This window comes from Saccostrea cucullata, unplaced genomic scaffold (assembly GCF_032062105.1).
Source record: "Saccostrea cucullata isolate Sc308-1 unplaced genomic scaffold, CSIRO_AGI_Scuc_v1 ctg5242, whole genome shotgun sequence".
NCBI lineage: Eukaryota > Metazoa > Mollusca > Bivalvia > Ostreida > Ostreidae > Saccostrea > Saccostrea cuccullata.
The window spans coordinates 59,878-76,155 of record NW_026939532.1 but is presented as its reverse complement, the minus strand read 5'-3'; the positions used below and the strand labels follow the sequence as shown (position 1 = coordinate 76,155).

At 33.4% G+C, this 16,278-nt stretch overlaps 2 pseudogenes; one reads left to right on the top strand and one right to left on the bottom strand.

The window, feature by feature from the left end:
- The window catches only part of LOC134253151 (acetyl-CoA carboxylase 1-like), a 47,602-nt pseudogene that overhangs the window by 17,840 nt on the left and 13,484 nt on the right, over positions 1 to 16,278 (bottom strand).
- LOC134253150 (THAP domain-containing protein 11-like) lies at positions 4,065 to 5,319 on the top strand (annotated as a pseudogene).

Genomic DNA, 16,278 nt, shown 5'->3' with positions numbered 1-16,278 from the left:
ATTTTCACACACACACACACATTGTCATATATATGTATTCAATATGTATTGTACATTGGTTCTACATTTATGAAAATCACATATTAACATGACACAACATTGTACAAATTTGAAGTTGTTTGATACTGATATGATAAGTTGTAATAAAAACTAATTCAAACATGTAAACGTAGACACACGTCCATGTTGTTAAGATTTAAGTTTGAGGTAGGGGTGGGGAGATATAGGATATGAGGATTTAGCATTAAATTCCGAAAATAAGGTTAAATATGAACTATATTCCTGTCATTCTGTTGTAATCTGTATTGGATATCAACAAAACAAGGCTCAGCCATATCCACACATAAATTGAACAAACTTGAATCTTTGTGTGATTATGCTTGTATTTAATAATATTGACTTTTGTAGGTCCTTTGGATTTTATCAGGATCAGAATAAAAGATTTTGTGGTTGCCTATTTGTGTTGTAGACTGAGTATATTAACTAAAGACTTGCTAGAGAGGTTGTGGATGACAAGAGGCTAAAATCTACTCACTTGAGAATAAAAATTGATTATGATATTTGTTAAAATTAAGCTGCAAAATGACATGACAGTTTGTAAACATTGCATAGCTTTGAACAGCCACTGGGCCTTTCGGACGTAAGGGAGATAAACAACATAAGTCAAAGCTCATTTTCCCGATTGAGTAATTTTGATCAACTGTGTTGTTGCTATCCTATTAAAAAGTTAAATAACATTTTCAGTCTTATTTCCCATATGTAACTCAATATGTTCATGTATTTGTTTCTTATGACCTGCATTTGCCAAAAATTAAAGGAAGGAAGTAATCAAGCACCTGTACATTCTATTCAGAAGCAGTATATCGAATGAAACAAAATAAATCTCCTGGAATCGACGGTTTACCAGTAGAGTTTTACAAAAATGTTTTGGAAACACGTAAATAGATATTTTTACAATGCTTTAATAGTGTACGTCGTTCGAAAAAGGCGAATTTAATCACAAACACAAAAATGCTCTGTACTTTCTCTTATACATAAAAAAGATGCCTTAGATAAACTTGAAAATTATCGTCCGATTAGTCTTACTACATGTAATACCGATTATAAAATTATAGCTTTCGTGTTAGCGGAAAGATTAAAAAGTGTTATAGATAATCTGATAAATAAAAATCAGACAGGGTACATTAAAGGTCGGTTCATCGGCGCTAATGCTAGATTGATATTAGATATTCCAGAATATTGTGAAAATAATAGTAAAGAAGGAATTCTACTTTTTGCAGACTTCCAAAAGGCTTTTGATTCAGTGGAATGGAATTTTTTAATTAATACTCTTCATAAATATAACTCGGATGCAATTTTATAACATGGATAAAAATATTATATAAAAACCCATATTTTTACATAAAAAACAATGGATGGCTCTCCAGACAATGTTCAATGAAAAGGGGAATTAGACAGGGATGTCCTGTTTCAGCACTCTTTTTCCTTTTTATTATGGAAGTGCTTTCGTTGAAAATAAATGCTTCGACAGAAATAAAAGGTTTTAACATTGACTCACTTGAAAATGAAATCAAATGTATTCAACACGCTAATGACAGCACTTTTCCGTTACAAGATAAAGCATCACTAGAAAATGCATTAAAAATAATCGAAAACTTTAGTAAAGTTTCTGGTACAAAACTAAACTTATCAAAAACTGAATGTATCCTTCTAGGACAACTAAAAGATAGATTTAAACAGGAATCATACATTAAATTTTGTTAAACCAAAATTAACAGTCAAGCAATAAGATGCTTAGGCATATACATCGGAAACGATAAAACTGCATGTAATGAAAAAAATTGGCTCAATAAACTCAAAGAGTTTGAAAAAAAACTGGACTCCTGGAGAAAACAGAAACTACTATCTTTGGAAAATGTCAAATAATCAATTCATTAATTTTATCAAAACTCATATACACGGCTAATGTTTTAGGAAATTTTATTAAAAATCTAAACAGATTAATATATTCATTTATTTGGGGAAATCGTGAACGCATTAAACAAAATACACTCATTCGCGAAATTAATAATGGAGGAATAGGAATTATTGATTTTGAAACGAAAGTAAAGGCATCAAAAGGGGCTTGGGTTTCCAAAATAATAAATACTGAAAGTAGTCTAAAAGATCTTTTAAATGCATGTTTAGTGCAACACAGGCTTAATTTACCCTACATTGTACGTTCAAATATTGCTGATATTACAGACTTCAACATACTCTATAAGTTACCTCGCTTTTATAAGGAAGTTTTTTGTGCGTTTAATCAGTGTAAAGCACAAATTGAAATAAGCGCATCAAACCAACTTTTACGTGAAAATATATGGTTTAATAAGGATTTGAAATATAAAGGAAAAATTATTTATTTCAAAAATTGGATCGAAAGTGGTTTTAAATATGTAAAAGATCTTTTTGATGAAAACGGACTCAAATCACTGATAGAAATTCAGAGAAAACTTATTAAAAAACAAAATTATCTTTGTGAATACTTAGTAATTAAAACAATCTTTAGTAAATGGCACGGTATAAATTCGAGTAATACTTCTTTCATCAATATTAACGACACATGTAATTCATTTTCCTTTAAATTTCATGATAAAAAAAGAAAACATTGAAGACAAAACATCAAAATTTTTCTATAAAATTTTGTTGCAACAAAAGTCTCAAAAGCCGATTATGGAAACTATATGGTCAAAAGAGTTTAATATCAACTACTCAAATCAATGGCAAAACGTATATGAGGAAAAAATTAGAAAAATTCTTGATAAAAATGTTGCTGAATTTAATTATAAACTAATACATAATTTATTACCGAATAATCTCTATCTTAGTAAATGGAATAAAGATATTGATAAATATTGTCCAGTATGTCGCAGTGAAGAGAATTCTAAGCATTTGATTTTTGATTGCATTCAAGTTAAATTTATATGGAACAACGTCTCTGAAATCATAGGTATAGATATTAGTTCGAGAAATATTGTAGTGGGTTTTAGTCATGGTACCAACTACAATACTTTTGTCTTGAGTAATGTCTTATCATTTATTGCTAGTAAAATATTCAAATATAAAATGAAATGCAGAATTATGAAAAATAATATTACAAGTGAAGACATGTTAATCTTTTTGAAAAATGCTCTTATGCAATTCTATTTTGTCACTAAACGATCCCTAAGCATCACATACAATTTTCATATTTTAAATTTTTTTTTATTTAGATACCTGTTACATCTTTCAAACATATTTTATTTTGCTATAGTACTTTGTCAACATACTAGTTGCTTATATTATACTCTATTGATTTAAATATCTTTTACATCTTTCATACATATACAGTACAGGCAACGCGGATCCCGTATTAGATTGCGTCCCCTCCGCGGTGTATTAATCCTTTCCGCGTTACACCCTCGCGGGATTTGATCGCGGTGCTACCTGAGACCGTGTTTACACCGCGGCGGGGCCCGCTACCATTATTCTTCAGCTTAGATGTTCTTACCTGTAAACTATTGTCGATTTTTAATCGTGTCGAAATGAGGGGGGGGGGGGGTGGACGATTACGACCACATTAATGTTAATAGATTTATACCATAACATGGATTCTTCAAAATTCATTTTTAAGTTTTATCAAATTAATTAATAAAAAACATCTTTCTTTTTTTTTTTTACCAATGGTTGTTCAAATTTTAAATTAATTAATTCTCAAAAACGTCTGTTAACAGTAATACATGTACATTGTAGGATGAAATGGAGTCGAATAATTTATTGAATATATTAACTTAAAGTTTATTTTCAAAATCAATAATGCCACCCCAAATGATCTTCAAATTGCTAAAAAGGTATAATTAAAATTTAAAGAATGCCATGATATCGCTTCTCTTTATTTGCACTGTAATCCAGTGTTCACAATAGTCACGTTTCGAGTTCATCCGGAACGTCCGTTTTTATTTGGTTTTTATCGCGCCGATCACGTGATTTACAGAAAATGTTCAGCAGGGGTACTTCCGGTAAAAATTGTTTACAATAGTTACTCAATGTCGTCTGAAACAAAATCCTATTTTTGTGTTGCTGAGGGATGTAATTCTGATGAAAGAAAAGAGGAAGATATGGTTACATGAAAGATGTAAGATTTTACCCCTTTCCAACCCAGAAAAAAGCGCCTGCACTAAGAAAACGCTGGCTGGACCTCTTGAGAAGAGAAAATTACGAGCCAAAGAGAAACCACAGAGTATGCTCTCTTCATTTTAAGGAAGGCAAGCCAACAGAAAATCATCCGTACCCAGAGCTCTTTGCATATAATAATTTTAAGGAAAGTCTGAAGGTTTGTTGTGGTTTTAATTGTCAAATATCATAAAGGTGGCATCATGATTTCATGCATCGAGTTTCTTGTGTTAATATCAAGATATGAGGTCTAGAAACATGCATCAAAATATATGGAAAATGCTATTTGTTTATGATAAATTGTATGATTAAACACAAAATTGAGAACTGTTGGAGCTTTTTAACATTTGAATAAGGATTGTATTACAATTCAGAGACACACATGTTAGTCTTATATGCTTATAATTTGTTATCTTTAGACTCGTCCAACAACATCAATATCTAAGAGGGAACAGTGTATACCTGCAGTACAAGACACTCAGTCTGAAATCTCAATTCAACCCCCAGTTGACTCCTTGGCTGCCAGTGAAAGTGTACTTGTATGTAAGATTATTTGCTGATATAAACTTGTGCTCCAGTATATTCCATTGTAGATCAATAAATTACTAAATAACTCAATAAAATACTAGTATTACTGATTATTTAAAATGTATTTTTGAAAGCTTGTTTTATTTATTTTTTTAATTTATATATTAAAATTTTTCAGCAACCACAGATTAACAATGATAATTTTGTTGCTGGAGAACTGAACGGAAGTTGGCCTGTAACCCACGAAATAGAGGTTGCTGATCATGAGTGCCCAAGAGTTGAATCTTTTCCTGTCAGAGGTGAAAAATTTTGATTTGAAAAAAAAACCAACATTTTTATTTAGATTCTGGCAACTTAGATTGAGGTAAGCTTACTGCACCAAAACTTACATTGAAAATATACTGTAGGTACTCATGTAGAGATGGATCACTGTTATATCAGTGGCAGTGTTTGCAGTAATGACATGTCAACCAGAGATATAGGGATCCAAACATCACTCACTGCTGCAGATATCAAGGTTTTGGAGGAGAAATCAACCAAACTGGAGGATCCTGAGAAACTCATGAGAGAACTTTTTGTCGACAAAGTGGTGAAAGATGACAGAAATGTTAAAAAGTATACAGGACTACCATCTAAGGAGATCCTAAACGGTGTATATGGTATTGACTGGTGCACAATAAATTTAGTGATACATGTATTTTAAATGTTAATACATGTATATGATATTTAGTTTTTTTAACAACAAGAATAAACTTAATATATCACAAAAGTTAATCAAAATCTAATTTACTATAATAAAGCAACATTTTCTTATAAATAATTTTTCTCTCTATTTAGATATCTTGGAAAAGGCTTCACCAACATTGAAGTATTGGTCAGGACAAGGAAGTGCTACAAAGAAAATATATCAACAAGACAGTCTAAATGCAAAGTCAGGCCCAAAAAGGAAGCTCAGCAGGTTTCAGGAGTTTGTTTTAACTCTGGTCAGATTGCGACTCGCTTTGACTACATTTGTCATGGCAGATTTATTTGGCGTATCCACCTCCAGAGTTTCTCAAGTCTTCACCACCTGGATCAATTTCATGGCTACAATCTTTAAACCTTTATTAAAATGGCCTTCCAGAAATGTAATTAAAAAATTCATGCCTTCATCTTTCAGAGCTAAGTTTCCAAATGTAAATTGTATTATTGACTGCACTGAATTTTTTATAAGAAAACCAAGAAATCCAACTGCTCAGTCTCAGACATTTAGCTCCTATAAACAACATAATACTTATAAAGCATTGGTTGGTGTGACACCTTCTGGTGCATTTTCATTCATATCAAATTTGTGGGGAGGCAATGTTTCCGATAGGTACATCACTAAGGAAAGTGGATTCCTGGACAGCGTACAACCTGGAGATGAGATAATGGCAGACAGGGGATTTTTGATCAGGGATCTTTTACTTCGACAGAGAGCTAAACTTATAATACCCCCATTCACAAGGAAGTGTTCCTGGGGTAAAGGTAAGTATCTGTCTGCCTCTGAAATACTAAAAACAAGGAACATTGCAAAATTCCGCATCCATGTAGAGAGGGCTATAGGAAGATTAAAAACATTTCATATGATGTCCAATACCATGCCAACAAATTTAAAACCCCTTGCTGATCAAATGCTTGTCATATGTGCATTTCTTTGTAATCTTCAAAAGCCTTTGGTTAAAAAGTAAGTAATTGATGTTCAATGCTGGAATGTTTACTTATAGATGACATCTGTGTTCAGAAATAGTTTTTATTGTGTTCACTTCTGATATAAAATATAATATGATGGATTACAACAAGTAATATAAATTTCTTGAATGAAAATCAAATAAAATGTATCAAAAATTGTACGTCTCATTTTTTAAACTAGAGTTGAAAACATGTGTAAGGCATTAAAACCACATTTCTGCTGTGATATAATTATTTTTACAATTGTCTTAGTGCTCTAAAGAGGTATTTCTCAAAAAACATTTCAGATTTTTCAACAATCCTCTGAAAGATGAGTTCATCAAAATATATGCGATCAACAATAAAGCCCTTTTTTGTGTAAAATACAAAATCACACCACTGTTTTTTGCACACACCTAGCTGGCCTTGAATTTGTATATACCATGGAGAATCAAATTTCAATTTTATATTTTCATTTTCATCCAAGACAATATGATAATGGTTATCAATACAAGCATCTTTGGGCATTTTATTTTGATACAAGAAGGAGCATTTTATCTCAAGTAATCCTTCACCACAACACTTACATTTAATAACACCATCTGGAGAAGCCCCTAAAAATGGATAATCTGAGTCTACATATAAGCCACATAACTCAATCTCTGCGTGTTTGTGCTGCTTTATATATTTTTCAAAATATAGCTGTCTAGCGACAGGTTCATGTAGCTTGCCAAATGCCAAAGAGGGTACAGATACTTTAGAAGTTTTCCCCATAATCATTTTTGAAATATAGTTTTCATCATTTTCAGTAAACCTAAAATGTAAAACTGATGAAAAATGTGAAGCAGTAATTCTACCAATCCTTTGTTCATACCATTTTTGATTTTCATCCTGCCCTTTAGTTTGGTCTTCAATTTCAGTAATTATTTTCTTATCAAAAATATTCTTCAATTTTTCAGTTACAGAAAAAATGTCGTAAGGGGGTAGCATATTTTTGCAGGCATCTGACATTGATGGAAGTATATTATCATCATCCTCATCACTTACAAAAGACTCATCATATAAAGTTTGTAAAAGAAGCGCCCCTGTGCCTCTGCACAATTCATAGAAGTCCCTCTCATGGTTTGCCACTGGACCTTGAATGGGAACGACTGGGTTATAAGATTCAGTAGTTGCGGATGTTGGCTGGGGATGCGTCTGGTCCACCCTCATATCTATGTCCGAGATCTTCTGGGGATTGGATTTCTTTCTAGGTTTATCCCAGATACACTGCTTGTCGGTGCCTACTTCTGTTCCTCGGTCTCTGTGTCGCTCACAAAAACTTGAAAGGGAAAATAGGAAAGCAACACAGTGTTTGCAAGTTCCATTGTCCCTGAAAAAAAATGTAATTTTGAATTAAATTATTATTTACTTCTAATTCTTACTAATACATGTACATTGGAGCCTCATTTATCTGGACGCTTATCCAGTTTCATTTCTTCCTTGGTTTTTTTAATTCACCATGTTTTAAATTTGCCCTTCTGTGAGTAAGGCAAGTGGGGCGAAAATAAAATGCAGGCACATATTTCACTGTATAATAGTATTCAATAATAAGAATGTGACTACACATTTCATCATATACTGTATCAGTTTTATGAGATTATATTTCATGAAAACAGAGAACACCATGACTGAAAAGCAGTCACTGTGGTTTTCCATAACTTACAATTGAATTAGCAGGGAACATTTAAAAAAAAATAGAAGGGTGTCTGAGTTTCCTTCTCTGGAAGGAAGTGTAAATGGGAATACCAGATTCATTGGGGTATTACGTCAGTACAGGCAGGGAAATTCCATAGGGCTTAGAGGCAACTCTGTAACATAAGGTTACCTTAATCTGAAATATACTTACGCCACACAAGTGCATCCACCTGACAAAATTTCACCAGTTGTCTTGTTTGCCAAGATCCAGACATCATAAGGCTGGGCATTTTGTCTGGTCTCAGGCATGCAAGTTGCCGTCAAGTAGATATATTCCTGGTGGACATGATAGGCAGCTTTGACATCGTCGATATGGCAAGCCATGTGTAAGCGATAACCATTATCCTGCTTATAAAGTCTTAGTCGTTCGTGAGTCCACCCGCACCATCTCATAAAGTATACCAGCACATCACAAGATTCAAAGTCTGGTATACTGGCCAAATCCTTACTCCAGCAATTTTTTTAAAAGTAATATATACTATATAGATAGTATTTAAATTTCCACTGCTATGAAAAAGTTCTTAATAGGCATCTATCATGTGGGCTCAGTTCACCTTGTGAAAACTAAAGTGGGTTTAAGTGTGTGTTAACCCCATACTGTTTGGTTTGATGTATAAATAATATTAAATACTGAAAAGCTTAGTCAACATGGTCAATAGAAACAATTTTATTAAAGTGTGAAAATTAAAGTCTTACCAATCGGTCACAGCGTTTACAGGGTCTAAAATGATTTTGTTGTCCCCCAATGTCACCGTCCTGCGCCTTTCATCAAACACAGCGTACTCTTCTTCGTCATTTGTAGATGTCAAAACCTATAGCCATCATTACACAGAATGATTAAGTGTTTAACCTATGTTAGGTGATTATAATAAACCACAACATCATCAACAAATAATATTTATTTGAATTATTTTTAAAAATGTATGATAGGTACTTTAATTTTGTCGTGCCGACTACGAATGGGGAATTTTTTTATCGGCCTATGCTTCAGTGAAAGAAAGATTACCTCAAGACGAAGTTCCTCTGCAAGCTCACATAAGCGCACAAGATCTATTTTCCTGCCTATGCTGCAGCTTATACCCCTATCTTGCAGATACTTCTTTAGATCTGGTACTTGAAAGCCGTAAAAATGAATTCGTTCTGCCATAGTTATGAGACGCTGTAAACCGGAAGTTTACCTGCTGAACATTTTTGACATGGCGTGACTAAACAACGAATAAAAACGGTGTTCCGGATGAACTCGAAACGCGGCTATTAGCCCATGCAGTGCAGTTACATGTAGCTATGTGGTTATTTATCTGCGAGATTATATCAGTCATTTGGTTTCATTTAGAAAAGTACCGTTACATCTGTATACATGTCTGTTATAAATAATAGCATGAAAAACGATGATAGATGGTGATACATAATTACAATTAAATTTAACAAAACACGCCTATAAGTACGTGTAGGATTACCGTTGCTCCATTATTATGTGCCACACTGTAAGACTATTAACTAAATATCGACAATTTTTTGTGGGGGTGGGGGAGGGGTTCTTGTTAATAAAATACTCACAGGTATTTCTATTCAGGATATCAATAATATCATAGCTAGTATTTGAATGTATTTCTATTTTCTGCTCTTCTCGAAATTACTAAAATCATGTTTATGAACATAAACAAATTTCAGATTTTTCCGGTTCAAATAAAACACAAACATAAATTTGGGCCCTTAAAATATTTGAACCCACAACACAGAAATTAACTTAATTTAATCAGCAAGTTGCCATGCTTCAAGTTTTCAGATGTCTGTGTAACCGTTCAGTTTTCCTCAGGTAAGTTTGGTGTGGAGTGCAGCTTACTCCAAGCGGATGAGACGCCCCGAGGGAACGACGCTGTCTAGTGTACATACTACCTATATACACAGGATGTTACCTGAGTGTATTACCTGTATGTGTTTTCCTACGACACTGTAAAACGAAGCTGTTTTTTTTTCATGTGTAGCTCATGAATTGAAATGCATGAAATAAAGAATGTTTTTGTTGCAAACAGAATCCTTTTTAATTTTTTTGTTTCAAATAAATATTTTCAATAATTCAACAATTCTAATAAACTGTGTTTTTCTTAATCAAATTTTATAACAAAAAATACATTTTACCACCAAAATCTGTCCTACGGTTGTAATCTGGTGACAAAATGGGAAGTAATTCAAATGAACTAAACGAAAGAAGAAAGTGGATCATAGACAAGTCTCTCGATAAATAACAATAAAACTTAGACAAATTCGACAAATGGTCAAAAAACTGATAAATCAGCGGTAGTTTTATTCACTAGACTTAAGAAATTGATATACTGATCAAAATGGAGGAAAAAAGTTCATGCACTTACGTGCCTTAATATTGTGATATTTTTCTCTTCTCTCTCTCTCTCTCTCTCTCTCCTAGCTCTCTCTCTCTTTCAATCTTCTAACTGGTACAAATATAAACAGACACGAAATAACATAGTAATGGATCATTATTTGATTTAATTAATATCAAATACTTCATTAATTTGTTTTAAAAGTTTTTTTTTTACTTTTATTTTTTTTATACACTCCGTTTAAAAAAAAGCAACAATGAATCAAATGTGTTGTTGAATAGCTAGACAACGATGTGCACATCCAGCGAGCGTTACCCAAGGTATACTATAAGATAGGTGTGAAACCCCCAGGGCATGTCGTTTCCTGCTCAGGCACTGCTATTCCCTATACACAGGAAATGGTCGCGACTAATATTTAATACACAAAGAAACAGAATTTGTCAAAGAAAACGAAAATATATGAATTTTTGCATTGAATATAATAGTTAATATAAACTATAATTTCGTCTGTGTTATCATTACACCTGCACATCCTATCTTATCTATTGAACACAAAAATCGAGAAATATATAATTAAAAAGAAAGACATTGTATTAAAAAGTAAAACATGTTAATTAGAAGGTGAAAAACGATATCTTTTCTTGATCTAATGTTTAAAGTTCACGTGCTCAAAGTTAACTCTCGTCATCGAAAGCTTTCCGGTCATTTGACAATTTGAGAAAAATGCCTTCACATTTATATAAAAGAGGGAAATACATTAAAGAAAATTATTTAATTAAATTAACTTAATTTGGGAACAGAACATAAACGATGAGAAATAAAGAAGAATAGAACTTTTTCTTGATATCTTGGATAAAGAAAATTTAAGTTCACGTACCCACTACATGTAACTGCAAATGCTCGTCGACGGATGTTTTCCGGTTATTTGACACTTTAAGAAAAAGCCTGTTCATTTTATATACAATAAAATCAAAATTGATTAATAAACAATATGAAGATGTACATTTTTTAAAAGATGTTCATCTTTTTTTTCAAATGAATGCTCAAAATCGTTCATCGAAACTTAAACAGTCTGAGTTCAACATTTATTACAGTTTGCATATAATATGAAGATTAAAAAAATAATAATAATAATTGAAATTTGTAGTATTTAATTTTGTTCCTTGATAGATTCTTAATAACATAAAATAATTAACCAATTGCAAAGACGTAACAATTTAATGAAATTTTCTATTCAATTTAAAAGATTGATATGTAATTTTAGAAACAAAAACAAACTTATTTTTTCTTAGTTTAAATTCTATTCATAGCAAAATTTATTAATAAACAAACTTTTTTTTTTTTTGTTTGTCTGTTTGTTTTTTTGTTTTTTGTTTTTTTTTTTTTTTGTTTTTTTTTTTGTTACAGGGAAAGTTCGCAAATTTCAATTCGGGGAGATAACTCCCGTTTGTTTACGATACTAATTGTCAGTAATTGATCGATGATTTAACCGCGGCGGGGACAGGTAGGTGATGAATTTCCCGCGGAGGGAACGCGGTTTACCTGTCTACCTGGCCAAATACCGCGTTGTGATTATACCGCGGCGGGGACGCGGGAAATACGGGATACGCGTTGCCTGTACTGTATTATCTTGCTATCTAATCTAGGGAGCCCCTGGCACCCCCTAGTGAGGGTTATTATAGGGGGACATCTGCGGATGTCATTGCCCCAAATCTTTGTTGTCATATTTTCATGAATAAAGTAATCTACAACTTTAAAAAAAAAAAAAAAAAAAAAAAAAATGTACATGAATATATCAAGTTAACAAAGCGTTTTTAATAATATTTTCTTTTTTGATATGCACTCTTGTCACTTTATACATGTTTATATTTATTATACTTATTTTGATCTGGATCTGTGCGAGTCAGGATGTGGTTGCGTGTGTGAGTGAGGATGTTTGTGTGAGTATGTTAGAATGTGTATGTGAGCATTCATATCATAATATGAATTGTAATTATTTATTCTGTTCATTGTATTGTTACCATGACCTGTTATATAGAGAGGGTATTTATAGGCTTGAGCCTGCTGCCCAATCTATTCAGTTTACTGAATAAATATTGTTTAAATCAATAAAAAAAAAAAAACAAAACAAAAAAAAACTGTTGTTGCTATCCTATTAAAAAGTGAAATAACATTTTCAGTCTTATTTCCCATATGTAACTCAATATGTTCATGTATTTGTTTCTTATGACCTGCATTTGCCAAAAATTAAAAGAAGGAAGTAAACAAGCAGCTGTACATTCTATTTTTTTAAAGACACAATTTGACTCAAAAAATATTATTCCACACATGGAAATTTATTTTCCAAGAGAATCTTTATTTCATCCTAATACTGTCCAGTATACACTTCTTCAACGTTAACTACAAATATTTCAAAAAACGGCAATGACAATCTGTCCTCGTTTTCCTTTTAAATTACCTGTAACTGGGCGGCCGGTAGGTTGATGTCGGCCACCATCTCCGTACACGGATGTTCCACTTGTAGACGTGGATTGAGCTCCAGGAAGTGGAACGTCTCTGTCTCCTCGTTATAAAGATACTCCACCGTACCGGCACTGACGTACCGCACCATCTTAGCCAGGGTCACCGCAGCCTAGAAATATAATACACTCATTATTTCAATCAATCCTTGCTATCTCAAACTCATTTGGATTGAGATAGCAAGTAAAAGTACAAAAGGATTTGAGATACAAGGATGACATATTTAAAGACAAGAGGCCCATGGGCCACATGGCTCACCTGAGAAGCTTTGACAATTCTGCACTTTACTAGATTTACCCCTTGTAATACATATTGTGAACCCACCCTACCCCACTGATCATAATTTAGACAATTTAAAATCTACATTACTCCAGGACGCTTCCATATAAGTTTCAGCTTTTCTGGCCCAGTTGTTATTAAGAAGATTTTCAAAGCTTTTTCCTATTTATTTCTATGTAAAACTTTGATTCCCCATTGTGGCCCCACCCTTCCCCCGGGGGTCATGATTTGAACAATTTAGAATCTACACTATCCAAGGATGCTTCCACATAAGTTTCAGCTTTCCTGGCCAAGTGGTTCTTGAGAAGAAGATTTTCAAAGCTTTTTCCTATATATTTCTATGTAAAACTTTGATTCCCCATTGTGGCCCCGCCCAATCCCAAGGGATCATGATTTGAACAAATTAAAATCTACACTACCCCAGGATGCTTCCACATAAGTTTCAGCTTTTTTGGCCCAGTAGTTCTTGAGAAGATTTTTTAATGACCCCACCCTATTTTTGTCTTTTCTTGATTATCTCCAATTGTGAGGGGATACGTCCCTTCATTTTAACAATTTAAATTCCCCTTCACCCAAGGATGCTTTGTACCAAGTTTGGTCAAAATTGGCCCAGTGGTTCTTGAGAAGAAGTCGAAAATGTGAAAAGTTTACGGGCGGACGGACAGACACAATGTGATCAGAAAAGCTCACTTGAGCCTTGGCTCAGGTGAGCTAAAAAGTGGTTAGAGACTTTGAAATCACTTTCAGATACTGATATTTCAAATATTGGCATTCAAAGCATCGAAGTTAGACTGAATTTTACTTCAGTAGTATTAAGTACTATTAAAAGTAAGTGGATAAACAGACTGTTTTTGTCATAACCCCCAAGTTCTACCTACCTGTTCCATCTTTTCGAACACCTCTGGTTTGGCTATAGAGGCGGGCGCCTCCTCAATAATCTTCTGATGTCTCCTCTGGATGGAGCAGTCCCTCCCAAACAGGGAGATGGCGTTACCGTAGTTATCAGCCAGGATCTGAACCTCCAGGTGACGCGCGTGGGTCGCCAGCTTCATGATGAAGATGGGGGACCCCGGAACCTCAGCCTGCACCTATATATAGAACACAGGATTTCTCTTTTAAATCAATCATAAATTAGCTCTTTTCCCCTTAGACCTTTCCCTCCTTTACCCCTTCATGACGACTTTTGACGCCTAGCCCAACCCTTAATGACGACTTTTGACGCATGTGTATTTCATTGTTGATTTGACTTGAAATTACCACTTGTATACTAATTATTTGAGAACAGGTGGCCACCTGCAGGTAAACAATAGATGATTGCATCATACTACAGTCAGAAATCACATGATTTACCTGTGTAAACAAACAATGGAATCTTGGAAAGTCCCACCAAAATTCAAAATGGCGGGCGGTTACATACGATGTTTTTGAGCACATAACTCAGTCAACAGGCGATATTTTCTCATCCAGTAAAGCATTACATGAAATTCAAGCTATAAACTACCTATTTCTTGAAAAGTTTGAAAATTTTAATGATTTATCTGTGTTTTATACTCCAACATAACTTACGAAAATTTTGTTAAGTTCGGGACTGCGCAGTGCCGATTTTGTTACCTGTTTCTCACAAATTCAGAACATACCTTCCATTTTACACATATCTATAAATGTTAAGGTGTAGGAAATAATTATTTTAATAAAATTGGACCATTTAAGTGTCCAAAAACGTCCAGAAATCAAGTTTTAGCACACGAGTCTAAAAATTTGTCGGCGAGATTGACATTGAAGTAGCACTGGAAATTATTGATTTCTGAGGAATTAAACTTATAAAATTGATAAAAAATGATAATTTAAGCATCAAATATATCATTACACATAATTTTTATTTTTTATTCAGACAGTTTTGGCCTATTAAAGCCGTTTTAGATGTTGAAAATATCTATTTTGTGATTTACACCTGCTTTAATCTGAATTATTTATTTACAGATAACTCCGATTAAAATTTTGCAAATAGATAATTAAAACTTTAATTTATTACGAATTTTATGATATATAATACATAGCATGAATTAATTATTTTGACCCTTATTAGTTGAGTTTTAAACTGCACTCCAATTCATCTAAACCGCTCTAAGGGGCAGCCAGGCAAACACTCTAAGAATATAACCAGTGCGTCAAATCGTGGCATTAAGGGGTAAAGAGTTAAGAACTTGCTGATAAAAGATTAGAATAATTGAAACTCAAAATTGTAAATTCTGTTGGAAACAAAATGTGTGTATTTCTGATTTTCGACATAAGCAGAATTATTAAAATTGAGAATTCAATTTGTCATTACCATTGAGGGTTCTGAGATGGCTAATATTTAATATCTATAGGCTTACAATTCATTCTTTCTAGATCTTATCACTGTATCTCTTTACATTATAATACTACTAAAACTACCTTTCACTAAAAATATATTTTCACCATTTTTTGAGGAATAAACCCCTATACATGTGCATCTCATTAATTTTGCACTTAGAAGGTATCTCTCCTTATCCTTGCACAAAATTTCCTTACTTTCCTTTCCATATTTTTATGCCCTAATACCCTTCAAGACAAAATTTCTTGCGAATTTTTATGCCCTTCTACTCCATACCTGTCTGAAGAGATTGGGAAAGTCGTCGGCATTCTCTGCCTTCCTGATGCCCTTCCCTCCACCTCCCTCTGAGGCTTTAATCATCACAGGAAACCCGATCTTATTGGCCGATTTCAGACCCTCGTCCACGTCGGCGACACACCCCTTCCTGTAGAGGTCCTGGGGCACGTTCACTGGTTTGTTGTCACTCTTAGAGTAGTTCAGGGTCAAGCCTGGAATGAAAATGTTATGTAAAGTTATCTTCATGGGGTCCAATTTTCATGGTTTAGGGCAGATAGTCTGTTTCATGGAGTTTGTTTTTGTGAATTAAGAGATGAACATTGATTTGCAGTGCTTCAATATTTATCGTTTCATGAGTGACAT